The sequence below is a fragment of the Sphaerodactylus townsendi genome, linkage group LG04, assembly GCF_021028975.2.
Source record: "Sphaerodactylus townsendi isolate TG3544 linkage group LG04, MPM_Stown_v2.3, whole genome shotgun sequence".
Lineage (NCBI taxonomy): Eukaryota > Metazoa > Chordata > Lepidosauria > Squamata > Sphaerodactylidae > Sphaerodactylus > Sphaerodactylus townsendi.
In genome coordinates, this window is record NC_059428.1 from 72,212,068 (window position 1) to 72,238,568 (window position 26,501).

The 26,501-nt window shown below is 43.8% G+C and overlaps 1 protein-coding gene across 7 annotated transcripts in view; it reads right to left on the reverse strand.

The window, feature by feature from the left end:
- Positions 1–26,501, reverse strand: part of KDM6A (lysine demethylase 6A) — a 164,161-nt gene that overhangs the window by 84,671 nt on the left and 52,989 nt on the right. The gene's annotated exons all lie outside the window — the stretch shown is intronic.

Here is a 26,501-nt window from a genome sequence, read left to right on the forward strand (position 1 = left end):
GGGAAGAGACTGGCGGGGAGATACCAGCCAGCCAGGCAGCCTCTGTGCTGGAAGCGTCCGTTCCACGTCCCTGGCTGTCGGCCGGCCCCGCGCCGTGGTACCCAAGGAAGGCCGCCTGGGGTGCCACCACTTCTGCTCTGTCCCACCCCCAGGACAATCAGCCAGCCTCCACCGAGGCCAAGGAAGGCCATCCGGGGTGCTGCCGCCGCCGCGGCTCTGTCCCGCCCCCGCGACGATCGGCCTGCCAGGGTGTCGCCGCTGCCTCTGCCACGGGGTAGTCTTATATGGCGAGTATGTGCCGAAATCTATATTTTAACTGGAAAAGTGGGGGGGTCGTCTTGTACCCCCAGTCGTCTTGTACGCCGGTATATACGGTATTGGCATTCTCAGCCTCATCTATGTCACAGTATGTTTGTTGTAACCTAGTAGCCCTTTGTGCAACTCAATCTGTTTGGCATAATACATTTAAATCAAGTCTATATCATTCCACCTTCTCCATTTGGTTTGATTTTACAAATTTCAGTGAGTCAAGCAGAATATAAATTAAAATACATTTCCCATACACACAGCTCAGAGTATAGCAAGACAAATGGACCATAAATGCCAAATAATGATTAAAACCAACCAGAGATTCTCTAAACTTTGCTAGAGCATACTAACCACTGGAGAACTGGGTTACCATTCCATCCTTTTCAGCCTACTGAATAATTAAAGCAGAAGTTGACGTGACCGGGCACAAAATTTGTCTATGAATGCATACATATTGATGTTATTTGTGAGTGATTTCTCATAACCTAGCAACACTAGACTGGTTTTCTGAAGATGGGACATTGACAGTTCTATTCTTTCCTGTTCAAACAAAGCAAGTAAAGAACACTGAAGGAAGGGACAATGAAAGAGAGAGAAAACAAGTAGTGAAAGCGCCTTGAAGATGCAAGAGTTATATGTATGCACAGTTCCATGATATGTATAGTCCAAAAGTTGATACAGGGATTCTGCTAAAACAAAACCCCTATTAAACAAATGATCAAAAACCTTCTTTTACTCTTAAGGATAAAACTGAGGGTGAAACATATACCCGCCCCCAATCAAAATGGTTTTTTTAAAAAAAGGAAACTGCTCTTTCTGCTATTTCCAGCAAACAAACCCTAGATCCAGGTACATTTTCTTTTATTTAATTAAGACATTCCCTATGTTGCCTTTCTATCTAAGGTGGTGAATATTAAAGAATTTCAGACATTAAAATGCAAGCATATATACAATATTTAAAAGAATTAAATAAAACAAAATGTAAATACATAATAAATATAAACATATACATACCTACACAGAGACGTAACAGGATATATTTCCATTAAATGAACCACTTATATAACTGACTGATATGAAAATGAAGCATTTCTAACTATAGACAATTAACCTAAGGCAGTGGTTCCCAAACTTTTTCAAGATACTACCCACCATAACCTCAGCCCCAGTGCTCTCTCCTCTCCCCTATAAAATACATTATTCATAACAATGGTTTGCACAATCCACTAAGAACAATAATAACAACATACAAAACAGCAACAATTAATTGCACATTTATTCAAAATTCAATTCAAACCTTTTAGTTTAATTTAGTCATCAAAACTGATGAACTTGATCCAGTTATAGCACCTTTTCAAAGTCCTTCTGTAACCAATACTCTTTGAATAATTTCTTAAAGTTTGACTTTAATTTCTTAAACTTTCTGTAGTTCATTTAGTTCTTTCCACACCACCGCAATTTCCTCAGTATCTGAAAATGAATTTACCACCAAATCTGGAATTTCCATCAAGATCTTCAAATTGTTCAGACATATCTTCTTGCAGCATATCCAAATAGTCATAGAGAAAATGCAGATTATCATCTTATGTCCCACCTTTTTCTTCTAGCTCAGATAGGCTTCAAAATAGGCTTGATGAAGCTTGTGAAGGCCCATATTGCATTTGAGTAGAGCTAATTTTGAAATAAATGTAGATGCAACAGATTGGGCATTAGTAAGACTGCCATATTATGACAGATTCATTTAACTGAATTTTGCAAACAGTTCTGATAAATAAGCGACATCATGCCTGATCTCCTTGAGTTCATCACTGATGTTGAAATTTGAATACACATCCATAACATGGTCAAATCCAGATCACAAAACCCTCTCGTGCAGTTGCCTTTTGATAGCCAACAAACTTCAGGATGAAACTACAAACATTCAAAATCTTCATCATTCTCATCAAGCTCTGGGTAAATTTTCAAAAAATCAATACTCAAAATTGCTACATTTAAAAGTTTTTAACAGAACACTGTTTGGCTGGGAACATGTAGTTGTATGTTTGAAAATAGAAAAAAACTATTGATGGATACTAGGTAATACATTGAAATGTTTGGTGTAAGTGGTAATATTGACACAATTGTGGCTGATTCAGCATCAACAATTTCAAAAGCAATCACACAACTTACTTAACTTTCTGTTCTTTAGATTCAAAAGTCTTGAATAGATCAAGATCCAACTCTCTTTAAGGCATTCAACACAGCTATTTAATGACTGCTAAGGTAATTTTCCGATCCCCATAGAAGAGCTGGGTGATTTTTCTTTATTATGGATTTTAAAGTTTGATACAAAAGCATGCAGCATATAGAAAAATTACATAAACAAAATTAAAACAAAAATAATGACCCTACTTGGCAAGGTAATGTAACTTATTTATCAATAGATCTTATAATGGATTTTACAATTTATATTATATTTTTGTATAAATGGAATGCTATGTATTCACATGTACTCTGATCTTAAACTATTGGCTGGCCTAAAGGCCGTAATTAATTAATTAATTAATTAATTTCTAAGACAAAAGCAACTCTATCTGTTGAACATCCTTCTTATTCCTCAGTACAGCCAATCTGATCAATTGACACATCTCTTTTTTGTGCCCATTCATGAATAGTTGGTGCAGTAGACTGTTTCCAATGCCTTGCAAGTACTATTCTAGCTGCTGTGATGACATGTAACACAACAGAACACAATTTATTATACATATTTAGTATATAATGAAACCAAATGCCTCAATTGTTGAGTGAAATCAAAACCAAAGCCAGCTTATATTACATCAGTAGTTTTTAGCTCAAACACATGTCCACCATATGTGATAAAAACTGGTTCTAGGAAGATTACAGTACCAGCATCTCTCAGGTAAAGTCTTACAGATTTCCATTAATGTATACGGAGATAGACAGCAATGATGTAACATGTTTTAAAAGTTTTCTTTGAACTGTAAAGACACCGCAAAATTAGAGCCATACCTTAATATGCAACTCCGCATTTCTCATGGAATACCTTTATCCAGATCTTTTCCCCATCTACTTTGAAAACTATTTATCAGCAGGATGTTAGAAATAACATGTACTGTTTACTATCTTTGATAAATTCACATGTCCTATCAAAAGGGAGTTCAAATACCTTTCTCTCAAATCAGATCCGATTTCACATTCCAATAAAATATGTTCCAAGAACTCAGGCTGACTAGGTCCCCATTTACATACTCTGCTGAATATGCCATGCTTGCAATTTGACCTACAAATTGACATCTCTGAGAGAAAAGAATTCAACTAAGCAAGCATAAATGCTCTTCTATAATTAGGAATCCCCAGGTTTTCTACTGTACAATTCAAAGGAGGGGTGCTGAAGTAGCACTGGAAGTGGTGGCTGGGTGGCACCAGTGCTGTGCCACCAGAGCAGTGCAAAGTGGCATGGATGCCAGCACACTTACCTTGGCGACTGGCTACTACAGCACGCAAACCTGGAAGTTCAGCATGGAGGGGCATTCCAGGGGCATTCCTGGGGGCAGACATTTGGCTCTGGAATGGTCTATTGGATACTTACCGTGAAGAGTCCTTCACCTGGTAGGCTAGGAGGACATTTTGCTTGGTTATACCTCACCCCACTGTCAGGGAGGCAGGAAATAATTTTCTGTCACTCCCTGTCCTGAGGCTCAGCAGCCATCTTCCCTCAGTATCCAACTGGCAAAGCAGTGACTAACAAATTCAAATTAACAGGAAGTAACATAGAACCCCATAAAAGAAATCTAGGCTTGGAAATGGAACATGAACTGCATTGGAATCTAACAATGAGCAAGGGAGGGCCAATATGTCCTCCTAGCCTCCCAGGAGAAGGACCCTTCATGGTAAGTATCCAATGGACCGTTTTCCTGGAGGCGGAGAACATCTTGCTTGGGACCTCCCAGAGCAGTGACCCCAAATAGGCTGGGTCATTGTTAGTCATCAACAGGGGTCCCCCAACTACGGCCCGGGGGCCAAATGTGGCCCCCTGAAGGCATTTATCCGGCCCGCCAGGCATGGCGGCGATGGCTCCATTCATGTGCAGTGGGGGCTCAAGGGAGAGGAGGAACCGGCCCCAACGGCCGTTGATTGCAGTTACATGATGGCACCCTCAAATCTCCATGAATTTTCTGACCCAGAGTTGGAAACCTGACATGTGGCAACGCCTGCTCCGCCCTTCCCTCTCAGCTACTCCATGTGTTGCTCTCAGGCTTTCTGTTCCGCCTCACTCCCATTGGCATCAGCCAGGCTGGCGAATTGCTCGCTGGCTGCTAGGGAGGAAAGAACCCAGGAAGATACCTGATCCTGGGAATTTGGTGGAATCTTCGGAGACTGCATTGGGAAAGTGGCTACCTTTTTTTTTTTTTAAAGGGGACGGTATTCCACAGTCTCCCCAACAATATTTGGAGCCCACCCTGTACTTGACATACTTTGGTCACTGTTCTAAAAATAGACCATGACAGAAAGGCTGAAAGGTGAAATCAAACATTTTACAATCATTTGTGCATAGGAATTTGTTCATAGTTTTTTTTAGTCTGGCCCTCCAACAGTCTGAGGGACAGTGAACTGGCCCCCTGTTTAAAAAGTTTGGGGACCCCTGGTCATCAATAATGTGCTATAACACTCTCCTGCCAAAGGCTGTCTCTATAGAGGCTAAGGACCGAAGCTTATAGTGTCTAACAAAGGACGAAGTGGACGACCAAGTAGCCGCCCTGCAAATCTCCTCAACCGATGCATATTTCCTGAGAGCAGCATTTGTGGCAGCGCTCCAGATGGAGTGGGCTGTTATCCCTAGAGAAATCAGCAGGTTGATCCCTTATAGGCCACTAAGATGCAAGGTTTAAACAAAGAGCTAATCACTGCCTTGGGTATCTAGCACCCCAATTTGATGGATTGATGTTATTTATTTATTTGTTTATTTATTTAGATTTGATAGATCGCCCACCCCCAAAGGGGATGTTAATGAAGAGGAGCACTGTTCTGCAAAGTGTCTCTGTACAGGTGATAAATGCCTTGAGTAAGCGTCATACATTCAGGTTGTGTCAGAGTCTTTCTCTAAGATGCAACAGGTTCGGGAAAAAATTAGGCAGCACGATCTCCTGGTGGCAGTGAAGGTCAGAATTCACCTTAGGTTAAAAATAGAGCCCATTCTCAGGACGACTCTGTCCCTATAAGTCCCCCAGAGATTTGAGTTCATGGAGAAGGCCCTCAGCTCTGATTCTAACTGCCACCAGGAACAATTGCATCCTTAGCCAGCCCAGATGCATAGACTGGATTGGTTCAAATGGTGAACACATTAGGACAAAGCAGAATGGAGTTTCCATGAAGGAAACCTATGGATCGGTGTCAGATGAATCTGGTGGACCCCCTTCAGGAACTAGTGACATGTAGGTGATGAGGGGCTGTTAGTCCGTGGAACAACGGCCAAGTCATGGTGAGGGTCACCCCCTGGCATCGTAGGGTTGCACTACAAAGGCCAGACTCGAGACCATCTTGTAAGTAATCTAGGGTGACACCTAGTGACAGTGTATCTGGTGTGACTAGCTTCCTCCTGCACCGGCAAACAAACGCTTTCAAAGAAGAATCCTGGTGGTGGACGGACAACATGAGGCTAAAAATGTCTCGGTCACTTTGTCTGAATAGCCCTTCTTTCTCCTACTGTTCCGTTCAAGAACCACGTGGTCAAACTTAACCAGTCTGGGTCCATATGCCACAGGTGACCCTGGGGCAACCAATCTGGAACTGTCAAAAGGGTTAAGAGTGGTGTCTCCGATAATCCTTGAATCACTGAGAACCATGGGGAAGGCCAGTAGGGCGCCACCAAGATGACCCTCACTTCCTCTGTCGTGATCGTATCCCAATAATGTCAAGCGCAGGGATACAAACAAGCCTAAATCCAGTATCCAGTAAATATTTTTGTTAATAACCACCTAACGACAACCCTGTAAGGAGGCACACTCCCACACAACACAAGAAGGGATGGGTAATCTGTTTCCACTGGCAGGTAGAAGGACACTTCAAATATCAGTGTCCCAAGTTACAGAAACCTCAAGCTCAGTCCCCTGCCAACAAGATCCAAACTGTCAAAATGGGTAGATTCTGACCCAAAGCCAGTTGCTAAAACTCAGGAGGCCCAACCTGTCAGTGCAACTAAAGTGTTACAGGTCTTGAAGGCTCAGGAAGAGATCAGCATGAAATAGACATATTATGGGACCACATAAAGTGTTTTAAAGATAGAAGGCATCTGCTTGTTATAGGTGGGACTGATCCACACCCTTCTGAAGCAACGTTCAGAAAATTCTGGGAGAGGAAAAAGTTTTTGGATGCTATTTTGATGGGGAAAAACTCCTTATTCTCTTGAACAAATCACCTTCCTCCCCCTCGCTGACTTCTTCCTCCTCTGGAATGTGGAGGGGGTCCTGATCCTGACCCTGCAGGAACTGGGAGGAGAGGAATATCTAGAATGGTGCCTAAGGCACCCAGGTGCCAGGCGCCCAGCAGTGGCATAGTGGCTAACAGCAGTGGCTAAGAGCAGGTGCACTCTGATCTGGAAGAACTGGGTTTGATTCCCAGCTCTGTTGCTTGAGTTGTGGAGGCTTATCTGAGGAATTCAGATTAGCTTGTACACTCCCACACACGCCAGCTGAGTGACCTTGGGTTAGTCACAGCTTTTCGGAGCTCTCTCAGCCCCACCCACCTCACAGGGTGTTCGTTGTGAGGGGGGAAGGGTAAGGAGATTGTAAGCCCCTTTGAGTCTCCTATAAGAGAGAAAGGGGGGATATAAATCCAAACTCCTCCTCCTCCTTTCCTGATGATACAGCGAAACTCTTCCCTCACGGTTTGTCTCAGCTTATCAATTAATACCCTGGGAGAAGCAGTTTGCCATGTCTCAGAGACATTAGAGGCTCGATCTTGCCTGGAATCAGAGGCTTCGATAGATGGCTCTGTGGTGTGTGTGTGTGTCATCTCGCGCTTTGTGACCCTACATGGGACGCTGGCACTTTAAGGCGGAATGCCGCACTCTTCCCTGTGCTCTGGGGCCCTATATGGGTCACTCACACCCTGCCTGGCCCGCTCTCCTTGTCAGCGGGTGTGTGTGTGTGTGTGTGTGTGTGTGTGTGTGTCCGTGTCCACAGCACTCCGTGACTTTATATGGGATGGTGGTGCTTCCACCAACCGGAGGCCCAAGCCTGATGCCTCCTGAGTTGAAGTCAGCTGCTCATCGACCAGGCACCATTTCTTGGAGTGCAGAGCCTGTTTAGAATCAGAGGCTTGCTCTGACTTCTGGCAGGCTTGTGCATCCGCTCGGAGACAGCTCACCACTGATGCCTGTGAGTTCCTTAAATTGGCAGTTCAGGTCCCCTCAGCCAAGGATCTAGCAAAGACCTGGGGAGAGAAGGAACAAGCCACCATCTTGGAGCAAAAAATTAGGCGGGAAAAATCACGGCCTAGCGGCCCGCATACACCAAAAAAACAAACACAGCTCCCCTCTCTCTCTCTGACTAAACTACACAAGGGAAGGGAACAGAAAGAAATACACACTGATGAACACGACAATGAACAAGACGAAAGACACAGAATAAGAACACTTCACAGTTGGAGCCTATGTGGATAGCTGCTTTCCCTGCTGAGGCAGGAAAAATACTGATGGAAGATGGCTGCTGAGCCTCAGGACAGGAAGTGACAGAAAATTATTTCCTGCCTCCTTGACAATGAGGTGAGAAATAACCCAAGCAAGGTGTCCTCTGCCTTCAGGAGAACACCCCCTATGCCGAGTGTTGTAAGTTGGTGTTTCCTACAGAATTTTTCAAACAGCCTCCCCCCCTTTATGCCACCTGAAACCCCAATGCAGGTGGCGCAGATGCTCTGTCATGGTACCATCCCTGGCTGATGCTCTACCATCCCCCCTCTTTGGATTAGGTTTTGGATTGGGCTCAAGTAGATTGGGTGAGCATAAGAGAAGGAAACTCCGAAGAACACTTGAGTACATACATATCATGTCGTCAAAAAGGTACTTGGTCAGTCCAAATTCACTACAGAAAGCTTTATTTGTTTTATGATGTCCACATCTTTCTCATCAAAATCCTAGCCATTAGTATGTATTCTTAATGATCACCTTCCATAGCACATATAATGAAGTTTCTCAATATAATTAAAAATTACCTTCCGTACACTGGAGATGTTTAGCTTTAATTTAAATTCTAAAATGCATGCATGAACTTCCAATGAATTCTGGGCCAATACAGTTCTGACAAACTTAATTAACAGTAATATATTAAAATGTGTTGTTGGTTATACATCATAACAAATATTTATACATCTATTTCTCAAGCTTGGTTTCTATCTGCGGACACAGAAATCAGTGGATAGGGGCCACAGATTTTCCTGCAACCTTGGGTGACCCCTACCCCCAGCTTTGCAGAAAAATTGGACATCTTAATTCAATAAAAGTTTCTGAGAAATGTTAAATCTTTATATAACATTGAAATAGTAATACTCGGTAGGCTAAGACAAAAACAACAATTACACTCTATGACTGAAAACGGTCTCAGCTGCTCCTCGTGACTGCAGTCTGTAATACCTCACCAAGGGCGTGGAACTGGCCCATATGACGTCTCTACATGTTTGCTCTAGTGTAGCCTTGTTGCGTAAGGCTGCATTGGTCGCTACACTCCTATTGGAGTGGGCCAAGATGTCCCCAGGAACTGGTACATTGAGGACTTATGTGCTCCCGCTATATCCAGTTGATGGTGGAGCTAGAGACTGCCATGGACAGAAGTTGTCCCAACGTAGGAGAAGAGTTGTTCCACTAAAGGTGGAAGGTAGAAGTGGCCTAAGGTTTGAGATAAGATCTGGTGATTATACTACTCTATCTTGATGGAGTACGCAAGGTTTGGGTTGGCTGACCAGGATCTGAGTTCCGAGGCTCTATGGCCAATGTAATTGCAACCAGGAATATCACTTACATGCGGAAACAGTGCAAGTGAATGGACTGACCTATTAGAAGGGAGAAATGGAGAGAGCCGTAAGAATCGTGTGAGGGCGCCGAGGTGGGGACTTGTGGTTCACAGGGTATTGTAGCTGTTGAATTCCCTTAGGAAAACGTAACACCGCTTGGTATTGTGTTAGATCAAGAACCTTGGAACTGGGAACGAACTGTGGACAATGCTGTTACCTAGCGTCTGAGAGTGGCGCTCCTGAGACCCATTCGGGATCCATCCTGAAGAAATTCTAGGACTGAAATCGATGAGATTACTTGGATCCCACAGTTGTCCCCTGGACTGGATCAGGAATGGCCTCTATGTGGAATTATATGACCTTACAGTGGTCATATACCAGTATGGTATCCATGAAGACCTCGGATGAGCCTTGCGTCTTAATGTTCTCCACTCAGCAGCCAGGTGGTCAGACACAATTATTATGTGTCGGGATAACGAGAAGGACCTTGGGACCGAAGGCCCTGAAAAAAGGGATGAGGGAGATACTTCCATCTCCATTATTGTGGAGAACCACGTTCACCTGGGCCAGTACAGGGCGACTAGTGTGGCCTCTTCCTTTTCGGCCCGTATGTGTCTTAGTAGTCTTGGTATTACCGGCGTTGGAGGTAATGTGTAGAGAAGGTACCGAGGCCACGGCAATCTAAGCATCTACTTCCTGAGCTTGAGGATGGATGAGCCTAGAGAGGAAGGTCGGGGTTTGCATGCTCCCTGCTATGGCAAGGAGGTCCACCATCAGGTTGCCGAAGTGAGAGATGAAGTAACACTGACCTGTTGAATGACTACTCTGCTGGGAAAACAGGTTGCCGACACAGGTTGAGTTTCCCTTGACGTGTTCGGCCTGGATGCTCAGGAAGTTCCCTTCTGCCCAGTTAAGAATCTACATTGCTTCCTTGCGGAGGCCAGCTGAAGGTGACCTCCCTTGATGGTTCAGGTAGATCTCGCTCACTGCAATGTCGGTACAAACAAGCAACTGTTTGTCATTCACCTACTGTTGAATGTTGTAGGGGCATTAAGACCGCTCGTACGTCAAGTACGTTGATGGAGGGAGAGGAGACTGGTTTGGACCACCTGCCCTGCATGATTATCTCCACCAAAGTGGCTCCCCAGCCCTGAAGGCTTGAGTCTATGAAACCCTGCCCATAGGACTTGTTGGCAAGATCCTGCCCAGTGACCAGGTGGTTCTGCATTACCCCTATCAGGGCTCTGTTTGAGAGACTGAGGAATGTCGAGGGATCTGTCCCGTTTCTGAAGAGTCCCACTGGTGATGTCAGCGGAAGGACTGCCGTACTCTGGAACGAATATGTTCCCTTGTCTCATGTCAAGGAAGACTGTCATGACTGCTAGAAGTTTGGTCAGGGAGAAGAGGGGTAAGAGCCGCACTTGAATTTGATCACCGTGGGCACCATCGTGATGACCCTCTGGGTCTTGACCTCTGGCACGATTAGGAGTTCTTGACAGAGTCGACCATTACCTTTAGGTGAATGAATTGTTGAGTAGGTTGCAGATGGATCTTTCCCCGAATCACGAGGAATCGTGGTCTTGTAGGACCTGCATGTAGGTCCTGAAGTGCTGCTGATGCAGATTTGAATCTTATAGTTGGTCGCCCAAAAGGGGTGTATGTGTGCTCCCTGTTGGCGCAGGAGTATAATGGGACCTAAGAACAAATGTCGGAAGCTCCTCGGACTGTGTGAGAATGACGATTAGACATACATAGGTAAGCCTCCGTGCGGTCCAGTGGAGTGAGGATGTCTCTTGTGCTTGATACTATGATGGAGGAACGCTCTCCCGTCTCCGTTCTCCTTCGACACCATGAGAGTGTGGGAATTGGCCGGAGGCCTGCTCTGATGACGGTGCCAGTTCTACGGCCTGAGTGGCCAGGAGACAATCGATGGCACAAGAACTAACCGCCTACTCTGATCTGGAACTGATTGAAAAGGGGGAGAATTTGTATGGAGAAAGGGGATAAATTCTATAGTGCAGTCTAAGGACACTTCCTCCTGGGACCACGTAACAATGTGTGGTCTCCTCCCCACTGAGCCCGAAGTGGGTAGAGCAACCTGTTACTGGGACTTCCGTCCTAGGAGCCTTGTCAATACAGTGTTGTGATCTGAACTTATCCCTCCTGCGAAGGAATCTCTAGGTTCCCAGTTCGTGTTTCCGTATTCCCTGGTAGGACGTGGGGTTACCTCTAGGTGCAGCTTAGATCTGGACCAGGAGGGGGAGCTCTGTGGATGAACGGACTAGGGCACGGGCCTTGTATGGTCTAGTTTTCCACTAAGGTGGGGGTAGGATCGATGATCTTTATGTCCGAAGTGAGGACTAATGGAAGCGCCTGAGCGGGGCCTCAGATCTTTGTAGAAGGGATCCTTGAGGTTACCCTCCTCATCCTTGGGAGACAATCCTGAGGACTGAATGGTCACCACAGAGGTGTTTACTGATGTGACTAGAGGAACTGTTCCATAACTCGGGCACCACATAATGCTTGTGTTGGAGGTCGGAGTCTCTCATTCCTTCCTAAACCTCTTAATAAGGTATTCCGGCAAGAGCAAGTGGGTTTGGAAGGCTCATCCTGTGGGGAGAAGGTCTTGCTGCCTTAGGACACCCTGAGGTGTTGAGTGCCGCACCTCTGCCGGAGGATAGTGGAGTCTTGGACTCCTGTGACCCCAGAGTTGCCACAGTTTTGGCGAAGAGGAGTTCCAGTTCCTCTTAGTTGAACACTCCTAAGGACTGATGAGAGGAGGAGTTCGTAGATTCCTCATATCAGGAAGGCGCACCAAGGAAGTGGGATTCGACCCTTCATGTGGCTGTCTTTGCCTCCTGCAGAGGAGTGAGGGAGCCAAGCTCAGGGAACCTAGGTAACCCCTAGTGTGCCCTTGCAGTCGAGTAGGTATAGTAGGTGCGCTAGAGGAAGGTGGACTACCAGTAACCCCGGATCCCCTTCATGCTAGGAAGCGCTCTAAGGAATGGGGGTCCAGCCCTTCCACTAGGCTGTCTTTTCCTTCTGCTGAGGAGTGAGGGAGCGCATGCACCAGGGACCTAGGTAACCCCTAGTATGCCCTTAGGGCGGAGCAGACGGAGTTGGTGCATTAGAGGGAGGTGGACTACCAGTGTCCTGGGTCCCCAGCCCTGGAGGCAGCCCTTGGGATGCTGGAATTTCAGGGGAGGGAAGGACTGCCATTTCCTAGCAGAAGAAGGACGGGCCAGTCGTCTCTCTGAATTGGGAAAATTCCCTCCCCCTCTGCCTGAATGGGCTTGCCTGCGTGAAGAGGAGGATGAACGTGCGTCGGGACTGCTGCTCCGAAGGTTCCCTGGTAGGCGATCCTCTGAACTCACACAAGAGTATTCTGGCAACGCGTGTGGGGGCACTAGCCTCCCCTGCTTTGCGGGAGACTCTGGCTGGATGTTCGCGCCTGCGCGCATTTCTGCCAACTGCTGAGCCGATGCAGAGCGCCGAACCGTTGGCTGCCTCTAGGCAGTCTTGCTGACCGCAGCTGAAGCTCCAGAGGAGGAGGCGCGGCGGCTGGGGGGGAAACTGCTTTCTCTGGAAGGAGCCCTAATGGCTTCTGCAGCTCCCCCATGGAAGGTCTCCCTATGAGGGGAGAAGTCTTAATCCGCCCTTTTTGGCTGGAACAGAGAATTGGGTGGGAAGGGAGGAGCGGGGGAAGTAAGAAACTCACCAGCCTCCACACACATGCACACGGTAACAGGAATACAAGGCTAACAAAGGGAAAGAAAAAACTCACGAAGGAAGAAAGGAGAAAGAATTTTTTGGTAGAAAGCTAAGGAGCCCAAAGGATCCGTGAACTCCCTGATCAGGCAGGAAATAGAACTGGAGATAATTGGAGTTCTAGCCTGAACAGGAAGTGACGTTTTTGATCCTGCCTCCCTGAAAGGGGGTGGAAATCACCCACCGAGAAGGTCTCCGCCTCCAAGAGAAAGTTTAACTTTTTTCCCTTCCATGATTTTAGTACCTGTTTAGCAGCTAGTTCTATGGGAAGAAAACCTACATGTAGAAATGTCATTTCTGTCTTTTCCCATCACAGAACTAACTACAGATTTGTAGGTGCTATTTAAATCAAAGTGGAGGCATGGGAGGAAAAACACTCCTGCCATTTATTCATCTTCTCTTTTCAAAAAGGCCCATGGAGCTGCTAATTAGCTTTATAAAAGCTGTCACCTTACATCCTATATAGTGTGGTCCTTTAGCTGTCAATGATCATACTCTTCCCCATGTGCATAGCAAGAGAATGTTAAAGGGGAAAAGATTAGTGAATCAATTGGAAATGAATCCTATGGGAGTTTGCGGTCAGTTTGACTTAGAAGAACTGTGAATTGACTAACAGAAATACTAACATTTTCAGAAACAAAGAAAAGCAAAGGGGTTCTTGGGACAGGGAAAAAAGAAGACCCCCAATAGTTCCATTTAGGTTGAGGAAGTTTATACATTACTACCCAGGATACTGAAGGAAAAAAAGGAACTTAAGATGAAACAGGACGACTCATGTTGTCCAGGATGGATATATGGAGTTTCTACCAAAGATGACAGCGACAGCAAGTGTAGGAAAAAGTAAAAGTGAGAGATTCAGTTTCGCAGGTCAGCACAGCAGTTTTGACAACTGCAACGCTAAATCTCTGCTGCAACAAGGCAAATGTTTCTGGTTGTAAAAGATATGCATCCCTGCAGTATTGTGAATTTTCTTGGGAGGGAAAATAAATTCAAAGTCAGTTCATGCAATATTGCTTAAGGCCTAAACCCAAGAAAAAGGCAACATCCCATCTTCACACTCTTATCACATTACATCAAAATCCAGGCATTAGGGAGAGCTCTGGAAGAGCAGCTGTGATTTCTTATATAACATTTCTGTAACACTTCATTAATCTGATACTGAACCAGAAAGATGGCGACAAACATGTAAAGGAGCTCACATTAATACAGCATAAGTAACACCTCCACCTACCATCAATATAACCCATTCTCAATGTGGTCAAATCTGTGGATATTTCAATCCAGAGACTGGAGCCATAGACAGACAAGACAGACCTTGTTGTTTTAGTTGGAGCCTATTGGAACATTAAATGTGGTAACCTGCCATGACAGGATAGATGATTATCTTGATTTTAACGTTAGATATTACTAATGTCTATTGGCATCATTGAATAGTATATTGTTTTATATATTTTAGCCATGTGTGTAAACCACTGTGAGCCTGACTGGGAAGAACAGGGTGGCAAATTTAATAATATAATTTTTTTAAAATGTCTGACAGAGGGAGCTTTTACTTTCGGACACTTATCTTCTGAAACACTTGTTGGTCTCTGTATTCCAGTCTCGCTGTTCAACTGCAGACCAACACGACAATGACCTGAAATGTACCATTTGTATTATCCCAGAAATTTCAGCCTTTCAATTTTATCTCACTTTTATATTCTGTTCTTCTGTTTCAACATCTCTTTTAATGATGTTTGATATACTCCTTCAATATATGTTAATGTGCATATCAGTATATTGATGAACTGATAATTAATTAGCCGGTATCAATTTCACTATGGCCTATAGCACCATAATGCTGGCAGGGGGTGATGGGAACTGTAGTCCATAACATCTGGAGGGCCGCGAGTTTGACACCTATGGCCTATAGTATCATAGAATCATGGTTTTGTTGTCTCTCTCATTCCTCTTCCCCATGTATTCTAAATAATTACTCCTCTTCTCCCCTAGTGTATGGTTCTAGTTTATTTATTTAGTTTAGTTATGGGTTCTAGGTTCAATTTCTTAGTGTTAATCCGTAGGTTCAATATTTTGAGTACCCCTAAGGATACATTTTTCCGTTTGTTTTTTTCTCCCCAATGGGGATGTAAAGCAGCTTACACTGTTCAGTTTCTGACTAGAAAATGATTGCTCTCTGACAAAAACACTTCCTAAGTTGGTTTCCTCAGTTCTATTAACTCTGTCCAGGAGGTGAACTAGCTCAGCTCTTAGAACCTGGGCTAGGAATCTTCTCTCCCTAGAAGTAAATTCCCTTCCTTGGCTAGAGTAGGGTCCCTCTTTCCCCAATATTCTCTTCCCACCAAAAACACAGGTCTTTCTCAGACACTAAACATGTCTGAACTCAGAGTTGAACTCCTATCAAAAGCTCAAACTCCTAAAACTCCACCCACTCCCAGCCTGTCACTCATGCTGTACTAGGGGTTAACCCTTTAGAGTCTGGCTTTTCTGCCTCTGTCTGCTCCTGAGGTCCATTAAAGTATCCGTCAGGTCTAGTATTATAATCAGTATATCTGCATGTAGCAGAGGAAGGACAATGGAACAGGTACATTCTGAACACTTACTAACAAGAATTTGTTTAGGGCTCTTGGGTCTAACATAGGTCTCTCTCTCATACACCCTTTCATCAGAATGTATCTGAATAAATCCCCAGGTGCTGATCTTTTGCAAATACTTGTATAAACACTTTCCTGCTGACAAGGGTGTTGGATGATGGGGGAGAATAGGTTAATAGGAAGGCAAATTCTATTACATATGTCTGCCAAGGATGCAGGTCCTCTGTTAGTTTGCTGGTTGTTGGCTGTAATTGTTTTCTAGGGGTGGCACATGGGATGGAGGGAGTCACCCTAGAATCTTAGATGAAACCTTGTCAGAGTTGGCACTAAACAAGTCAATGCACACAAAGAATAGGTCCTCAATTCTGGCATAAGTTTCATGTGGAAATATCCACAGATCTGAGCCAGGAGTGTGTATTGAGTGTAATTGCCATGGCAACATTACAAACTGTAGAATCAGACAAATGCTTGGCTGTGGGAATTTGGTGCTTCGACAGCTTCTTTGGTTCTAGGGCTAGGAGTTCTGCCAGTTTATGTTGTCATCTAGCAACATTTCCAAGAAAGAGTAATGCCATCCCATAAGAAAAGTTGATACTTCCAATTATCAATCTATCATGGCATACCTTTAAGTCAATAGCAGAAGAGAAGAGTTGGAGTTATATCCCCCCTTTCTCTCCTGCAAGGACACGCAAGGGGGCTTACAAACTCCTTTTTAGTGGGGCTAAGAGATCTTGGAAGAACTGTGACTAGCCCAAGGTCACCCAGCTGGTATGTGTTGGAGTGCACAGGCTAATCTAATTCCACAGATAAGCCTTCACAGCTCAAGTGGCAGAGCAGGTAATCACACCCAGTACTCCAGATTAGAGTGCACCTGCTCTTAACGACTATACCACTGCTGCTCTGGATTTTTCTGCATAGCCCATCCAACTTGCACCGTTCTCTGTAAACAAGGTCTGAATAGTTCTTCCCCTGAATGTGATCTATGACCAGAGAATTGGTCAGGTGTTGAAATAAGTGACATCAATTCTTTCTACTAGGTTTTGTATCTCTTTTCAATATGCCTAAGTAGAAGGTAATGCTGATACCCAGCATAGCCAAGGTCCAATTGTGACTTCAAGCAGCCGTTTCATTACTAGGAAGGTAACTGGTCCAGTATTCCCAGGATTCATGAATTTGAATACTGGATCTGTCACCCTTGGGGACACAAATGAAATATTAATTCCCAAGGATCTAGCCATTTGAATGAGTTGCTCGTTATGTAGATTTTCACTAGGAGAGTATATCATATTTTTTAATTTTTAATACTACTACAAAGATGGTGAACCAGACACCCTATCACCTGAAAGGTCAAGTTTGAATGCATAGATGTTGACCTCACTGTAACTTTCCAATATCCAATTGGAAAGTTACAATTGGAAAGAGACAATTAGCTTTTAAAACCTCAAAAGAAAAAAGAAAAACTAAATGGTTCCCATCTTGCTTTCACTTCATACATAATATTACTAAAACACATCTATTCTTATATCAGCTCTTCTTATTTTTCCTTCCTTTAAAACTAATCACATCATATCATTTATATCACTACCCATCTATAAAAATCTAAACACAAACTCATTTTTCTTTTATTACCTTCCAACTGTCTCAGCCTATTACTTAAACTTTTGGATATCCCAGTACGGTATCTAGTCTCAGTTTACGCTAATATCATTAGTCCTTACCTATTTATAAAATCTCTCTTTTTCCCCTGTGTTTCCACTCTTCCCCCACCCCCATCCTATAGCTATCTCTCCATCAATTTAAATTTAAACCCTTGGGATTACAATATCTCTACCCAATACAGTAAGAGGAAGAAAGGAAAAAAGGAGAACTTTGATCCTGTCTAAAAGTCCTTTTTGTTCTTATTGAAGAACTTCCTCACTTCCTGGATGTCTGCAATTTTCTGGTAGGTTCCACTGAAAGTGAAGCTTAGTCCCTTTAATTTATTGCCAGTTGAAAGGTATCTTTTTAAGGCATCCATAAGGAAATTGTATTTCTTCCTTTTCAATATTATTTCTCTTAGAAGGTCTCTCATCAAAATTAAATCTTTTCTTTGATATTGCATCTTCTTTTCGTAGTACATTCAGATAATATCTTTTTTAAATGATCTTAATGTCAAATACAACATGCAGTCTTGGAGACAATTCTTGGTTTTGGCTACCATTGACCTCACATGGTAAATTCTGTCAACCTTAGATAACATTTCTGCAACAGAAAGGGACATGAATGCTGCCAATTCTGGAATAAATTCTTTTCTAAGGTCGTCATCATCCCTTCCCAGAAGTGTCCTTATCTTTGTCACACACTCTCGATGCCTCAAGTGAGAGATGCATTTCTTGAACAGCCCTTTTTGTGCCTTTTTTGGGCACCAGTCTCCACAGGACAGTGAAGTAGTTAGTTGATGGCAGTTAATTGCTGGTAGTAGAAAAAGACAGAGTTTCTTGTCCTCAAGCCTTTCTCTGCAATGGCAAAGAAAGAACTCCAGCCCATGTTTATCACACCAAAAAACACAGGAAACAGTGTGGGGGCGGGGGGATGGAGCACCCGCAGGTGTCTTTAAGCTTCAAAAAATCTCTCAGTGGCAGACCTAGATATGCATAATACTGTACACAATCATAAAAAGAACATGATAATTAACAAGATGGCCAGTTAGCTAAAAGGACAAATCTTTTTCAAGTTATGATGGAAGACCAAACAGACCAGAAGGTTAAAAGCAGGAGCCAAGCTAAAGAAGTTGGGGCCCGACATCAAGCTAAAATGATTGAATCCAGTTGATTGAATCCAGTTGAAAAAGAGAAATTTTCTAAGGCAGACAAATACCTGAAAAATCTATTTAAGGGTCATGAACTATGAAGCAAGTTGGAAGATTCTATTTGATTGATGCAACACAGCTGATGCACTGATTACTTCCTATATCTCCTGCTCCAGTTGGAAACCCAAAGTATCTTGCACCTTCTCTCTGCACTGTATGGATTAATCTCATAGATCACAAGACAGTCTTCAAATGGACTTTCTACAATTTACAAGACATTTTCTGAGGTGACTACAAGGAAACAAGCTACTTTTGCCAGGAACTGAGGCAGAGGTCTATACCACTACTGTTTTGAAGGCTCATAAAGATCTGGGGGAAGGTGTGCTCAGTGCCTTCAAATGACCTTGAATTAGAATGGCTCACCTCCAGCTCCATCTGGGAGGTCAATGACAGGCTCCTTACTGCAGGACCCAGGAGAACCATTTGCACTCCCTCTGGCAATCTTGTTGGGGATGGAGATGGTTCCAGAGCCTGTGGAATCCCCGCCTGGTCCAAATCTGTCCAGCTGGATGGTCATTCACACATTCCTGAGGATGTGGAGATCTCTCCTTAACTCCTTCCTTTTCCTTTTTCAGGGCTGCTAAAGAGGTCTTCATTGCTTTCTCCTCCACTTAACTGAGTTTTTGTGGAGCTAGGAACTAGTGACTGTCTGTGTCAGCAGGGCTATACAAACTGGAGGGGATGCTCCACTATCACCCAGGAGAGCATACAAAAAGTTGCATGGCTCTGCCTGAGCCAATTTGGTTTACAACCTAACCAGCTTGGATTACTGAAGCCCAGCTGATGGAGAATGGCCTTTTTTCTTGGCAGCAACACAACTACTCTCATGCTTTTATCTTCTCCTTTACAGAGAGACATTATTCAGGGACAGAGCTCAACCTCATCTTAACCTCGTCCCCCAACCAGGAAAGCTACAAACCACCCCAATATCTGGAGGGCTGTTATCCGGAGGGGGGTTGGCAGCAGGGAACCTAGGAGAAGCAACCAGCCCAGAAGAGTAGGCAGGAATGGGCCCGAACCAAGCAGAGGGCACCATTGCTGTGAGAGAAGAGGATGGAGAAGTTGACTTTCAAATTTTGGCTGTGCCTCCATTTTAGGTCCAAGTCAGGGAGTTTAGTTTGATTCATGTTGTCTGACTCTGTTCAATCCAAGTATATCAAGCAAGTAGCTTGCAAAATCAAGTCAACAGCTGTCTCTTTGGAGCCCCTCAACACTTCAGATGAACTGCCTCCAAGATGCTGAAGTAAAGAGTTTTGGACACTGAAAGGCAAACCCACAACTCCCAAGTGCATAAGGTCTGCTTGCTGCTGAGTCTCAGCATAAACCCCACTTATGGAATGCTCCCTTCTTACTTTCACCATCTCACATCTCCTCAGCTCCAACAAGCCTTCATGTCAGTTTGTCTCAATATGCTCCTGACAGATACTCTCTGGGGTAGGTACTCACACACATCGTATATTGAAAGACTCTGTCCTTGCTCACTGAGACAACTAGAAACCACTGAGCAAGTGCTGCTACATTGTGAGTTTTATGTGTGCAAGCAAGGAACATTCATCAAGCCACTGCTTAAAGGGGCCACACTGTTTTCTGATAAAAGGTAGTGTACTACTTCCCTAGGCAATCAGCACTTGCAAACAATGGTGGAGGTAGCTAAGTTTCTGCTAATAGCCATGACTCAAACTGCAATACTCTGTAATTTTAACAATTAATGCCAATAAAGGTTATTGTTGCTGAACTGTCAATTTCAAATGAAAACTAGCATTATCATTTTCAACACTATATACCTGTGCTTCATGCATCATGTTAATAGATCATGTCATTAAGTTAAAACAAGAAATACTGGGGGAAAACATAATGGTTTATGTGTACTCATCAGTGTTTTTATACCACATTTTATGTTCTTTTCTGAAAATTTGGTAAAACTCAGGCATCACAACACGTCTCTCAGCAAAGTCTGAAGCCTTTTTCTGGCCTAAGGAGCCTTTCTCCAACTGAATCAGTTCCTCCGGATGGAGGAAGGCATCAATCCTTGTGAGTGGAGTAGTAGACAGGATACAGGTTTTGAAGTACCGTAGCGGTTGCCTTGACCTGGATAGCCCAGGCTAGCCTGATGTCATCAGATCTCAGAAGCTAAGCAGGGCTGACCCTGGCAAGTATTTGGGTGTGACCCCTCCAAGGAATACCAGGGTCATGACGTGGAGGCAGGCAAGGGCAAATCACCTCTAAATCATCTCTTGCCTTGAAAATCTCACCAGGGGTCGCCATAAGTCAGCTGTGGCATGATGGCAAAAAGTTATTCTAAACATATAGGATTGGATTCAAAAGTGTTTTCCATAAATTGAACATCTCTCCACAGATAGGAACATTTGGATCCAATCTATTAATTTTATGGATCAGTTAAAATTCCTACTGATACGAGATGTGATGGTCCTCCATCCCTGCATTCTGTGTCTCCCCCCTCCCACTAGTGTCTGAGAGGTGGTGGGAAATCCGTGTATTTGTGAGCGGTCCTGGAGTTCCCTTTGGTTTTCCTCTCTTGTCTTATTTAGGTATCTGCCACCACTCAAACCCAAGGCATGGACAGGTGATATGTTTATTTATTTTATACCCCATCTTTCTCCCCAATTGGGCACCAAAGTAGCTTATATAATTCTCTACTTTCTCCTCACAACAACCCCATGAGGTAGATTAGGTTGAGTGAGTGCAAATGGTCCCTGATCACCCAGTGAATTTCCATGGCACAAAAGAAGATTTGAACTTGAGTCTCCCACATACTAGTTCGATATTATACCACACTGACTGTGTGAACTGCTATATACCTCCCTCTTGCCCTACCTACTAACAGATCGTAGTCCACTCAGGGATTTTTGGTCTGTGTGCTGATAGCTGTCAGTTGCCTTGGGTTTGAACTCTGAACACTATGTAAGATGTTTAGAACCAAAAAAATTATCTTTAAATGTTAAAATAGATCTGCATCAAATGGCCTCCCTGCCTGAAACCTAAGGAGTTTGTGATTTTGCAGGGTCCCTGCCGCACTGAGATCCCTCATTAGAACACTAGAAATGTATTAATAGTTAAACACTATTAGTTGGAACCATTAAAAGCTATTTGAAAACAAAGGGTCCAATTCATTGTTACCACATTCAAATCATACATTCTAATACAAACACATACTAAGAATTAAACCACCAAAGATTCAAAAAACTACTTGAAATGTAAGTTATTCAAAACAAAGATTGTGAATCAATCTACTGGAAAATTACTTTGCCTTGTACAAGAGTGCATGGTCCAGAATGGTATATTTTCAGACATAATTACTTTTTGTACTTAATACCTTCTGCTTACTTAACACAAAAAAATTAAGTTCTAAAAAACTCTTAAAATGCCAAATTATCTTCCAGAAGTCATACAAGTGAAAAAGCTAGTTTTAAGAAAATATTAAATAAAATACAAAATATTTCAACACTAGCTGTTAATCAAAATTACAAGTCAGGAGATGGCAAAGAACAATTTTATTGAAGGAGAATGAAATAAACAATTGGAAAAGCCATCCATTCAACCCAAATCCTCAGTTCCAAAATACAAATAAGCTCTTATAGACTTCACTGGGCACATTTTTCTGTTTCTCTCCCCCACCCGACCTACCTGCTTTTTGTATATGGACAAGGTCCTCATTACCTCACTCTTTTCCTTAATGTAGAATATTTTTGGTACATAGAACCCTTAGTAAGTATGAACTCCAAACTTATCTACAGATAGGCTCACTTTGCTGCCCTGAAAAGTAATTTAGTCTTGACTTTGGTTATCTAAGAAACTGGGGGTCGAAAATAATTGGTTTGAGTGGGGAGGAGGAAAAAGTACCGTATAAACTCGTGTATAACCCGACTTGGGTATAAGCTGAGGCACCTAATTTTATTACCAAAACCTGGGGAAACATATTGACTCATGTATAAGCCGAAGGTGGGAAGCCGGGAGGCAGAGGGAGCTCCTTATTTGGGCAAAGACATCAGGGGGAGTCACTGCCCAAATAAGGAGCTCCCTCTGCCTCCCTGGGTTTGAGGAAGCCCAGCCAGCCAGGGTTCCCCTTCACCCTCCGAGGAGGGCAGCAAGAAGCGGCTGGAGGTCGTCCCGGCCATGCCCCCAGCCTCGGCAGAGGCCTGAAGAGCCAGCTGGTAAGCAGGACTCGTGTATAAGCCAAGGGAGCATTTTTCAGCCTTAAAACAGGGCTGAAAAACTCGACTTATAAGCGAATATATACGGTTACTGGAAAATTTCCTCTGCCTCTCTTCCTTAATACTATACATTCTAAGGCTTGGTGCAGACCAAATGTCTCTGTTTCTCCCTAACGCTTTTGTTTCGCTTCCACTGATACTCAACTTTTTCAGTATATTATACCTGAAATGATTGCTCAATTGGGGAGAGCTTTTAAATTTTAATTTATGAAATCAATTCTGTGAATACAGTATCTTCCAATCATTGTGCGGATCCTCTCTTTTTTGTTTGCAAAAATGCTGATCGTTTTATCTTCAGGATTGGTAATTATCACCCATCCCTAAAACACTGTCCAACCTCTTCCTTTTTCGCCAGTTAGCTCTTGTATGATTCTGCATGCTTGTTCTTTTAATTTATTTTTATTACTGATAAAACTAATTTCTGAGCCAACAACTGCCTGCTTATATTGAGAATTCCCACCTGGGACAATCCTGGTACATACAAGTTATAAAACCTAATTACCCCGTTCTTGCTCTCCTGCCTGGGTAACAGATTAATGGTGGAGAATGTGGGCATTTCAGCCAGCACCTTTTAACAAACCTGTTTCCTCCTCCCCTCTTGTACACATTGCTTCTTCACCGAAAGGGTTAAACTCCCTTATTTATTAATTCCTGAGTTTTCCTTACTGATGAACTAGGCAACCTTAGACAATTGACAAGAGTACCAATGGTGGAGGGGTGCTGACCATGCTGCTGTCCCCCTCAAGCATCAAGGATCTGCCCTGAATGGTGCCCCTGCCACAGTAGGTGGCTGGTAAGGAGCCTGCTCCTTCCTTCCCTCCATTGGGACCTGGGGCCTCAGGGGAAGGATCCATCCCTTTCCACTCTGGCCTCCACCACACCCCACCTGACCACATAAGGGGATCAGACAAGTGGCGGCTTCCTGCCAAGGGCCAGGGGGCAAGAAGGCAAGCACTATCATATATGAGAAGCATATTTAATTAAGAATGCTAGAAAGAAACAGTACACAAAGAACATTTAATATTATTCTTTTCAATGCTTTTTAGATTCTAACTATCGAGCCCGGCCATGCGTTGCTGTGGCAATTGTCCTTCTCATCACAGTCTGCAACCCACACAGATTTCCATGCAGGTCCAATGATCCCCAGCATAGCCTTTTGGGGTGGTCAAATGGAATCCCTCTTTCCTTTATCAATGTACAACTTATATGGTGCTGTCTTTTTTTTTAGTATAAGGTAACCCTTTCCATGGAACTGTCCAGAGTGTGAATCCCGCTGTCCATGAGGCTGGTTGGCACGCACAGTCCTGGCTTGGGTAAGGCAGAACTGGGGCAAGGAGGCTATCCCAGTCAGGAAGTAGAGGCGGGGTGGTGAGGCGCTCAGATCGAGGCCAGCTCCCTGGGTTCTTAAAGGGCCATGTGCAAAAGAAGCGGAGCCGGTAGTGTTGGTTTGCCCCTACTCCGCGGATTTTCTTAGAAGAAAAAGGCGAACTCCAGCTCGCTTTTAGTAAAAGAGAGCTGTGGCGAATATGGATGAGGAAGTGGTGGCTGGATGGGAGGGAGGGCAGAGTGAGGTGTGTGAGGATGAGCTGGATGTGTATGAGAGTATGTGTGTTGTGTGGTAGTAGTGGGTGAGGCACAGAGAGTGATAGTTACCTGCGTGTGAGGGGGGGAACCCCACCTGACATCTCACACAGCAAAGTGTGTATATGTTTCACTTCCACTCGTATTACCTAACAGTATTACCTATTTACTGTTTTCAATGCTCATCTCTGATCATCTGCACGAACATTCTAAGGGTGACAGTTAAACACAGCCAGCTTCATGGCCTGGTGCACCAGGAAAAAAGATGTTTTACCTGGCTCAGGTATGGACTTTCAGTGATTTGAAGGTCCGATTACCTGCCTGCAACAGGGAGGAACGTCATGTGAAAGTTTGGGGGCGATCCGTCCAGCAGCTTCTGAGGGAGACCATCAGGGACAAACTCACATTTAGATTTATATATATATAGATAGCCAACAAAGAAACCAAAGCACCGTGAGCTGAGTGTCATCTACACTGCAAGCTTTCACATGAATCTGCCTTATGCTGAATCAGACCACCTGTCTGTTAAAGCCAGCCTGGCAATGGCTCTCTGGGGTCTCTGGCAGAAGTCTTTCTCATCACCTAAGAACATAAGAACAAGCCAGCTGGATCAGACCAGAGTCCATCTAGTCCAGCTCTCTGCTACTCGCAGTGGTCCACCAGGTGCCTTTGGGAGCTCACATGCTATCTGTGAAGTTGCTGGGAATTGAAACCGAGACCTTCTGTATGCCAAGCAGATGCTCTGCCTATGAACCAAAGCCCCACCCCCATAACCCTTTCTACTGCAGCCCTTTCACCTACCAAAAGGCTGGCTGACTGTTTAGGAAACATTTATTCAGAGGCAAAAAGAGAGTGGCAATTCACAGGCTAGCCTATACATCGTTCTCTCAATTCTGCAACAAATTAAGGATGTATATTTTGTTCACAGCTTAAGGTTACAGTAAACATAGTACCATAACATCTTTTTATCTGTACTCATGGGTAATAGGAGTTGCTGGTTAAGCAAAACATTCAAGTTTATTGCTCTGTCACAGAGGAATATGTAGCAACAAATTTTACCCCACTGGGAAAGCCATGGCAACTGTCAGAAAACCTGGGTGGACTCTTCTGCTTTCTCTTCTCCTCAAGCAACAGAGTCATGCTACACAGCTGTCAAAGAAGCAGAACAATTGCTTGGGAGACTTTGGCAGACCTGGCTCCCAACAATTTGAGGCAGGTTGCATCCAAGGATAATGTCAGCTAGCACTGCCAATTGTCAGAAGCTGAGCAATGACTGAAGGCATCAAACAGCTTACCTGAAGAGGCAGAAGTGGGAAGTGCGCCCACCCAAAAATGCAAAGTTATGGTGGCTGAGGGAGAGGAGCTTGACCTGAGCAAAGCCAGTTAACTGAGCATTCTGCATAATCAAGAGTCAGACTACTGTATTAATGTAATCTCTTAAATTTTATATAAATCCATAGTACTTTGTAGGGATATATTTAATACACATAAAAATCACTGGAGCAATTATTTGACATGCTGACACCGTATTCTAAGTCAGATCAGTGGCATATCAGGGTCAGTACAGGTTAATATGATTGGCAGCACTCTCCAGGATGTGACATGTGGTGTCTGCTACATCACTGAATGCCTTTTGCACTGGAGATGCCGGGGATTGACTTGAGGACCTATTGCAAGCAAAGCATGTGCTCTATCACTGAGTCATAGTTCTTCCCCAAGTATCATGAAAATTTCAACACAGAAAAATACACCCATATTCACAATTCTCCAATATCTTATAAAAAGTAATTTAAAATGGCCAAATCACACACACCTCAAATAAACAAAATGTGTAACTGACTTGATACAAACACAAATTTTCTATTACAATAATTCTTGTGCACACTACTACCAAAATACAGAAGCACAACAGCTATAGAACAGCTATTCTATTCTGAAGGGGGAAAACACCTGTGGCAGGAAAAAAAAAGTATATACAATGGCCAGCAAGGACTTTCTGGGATAGATACCTTTATAGTGCAGAGATGGAGCCAGATTAGCATGTGACTGTTATACAAAATCTCTCCTTCCAGGCCAGGGGCCTGCAACCTGCAGCTCTCCAGATGTTTATGGACTACAAATTAGCCATGCTGGCAGGGGCTGATGGGAATTGTAGTCCATGAACAT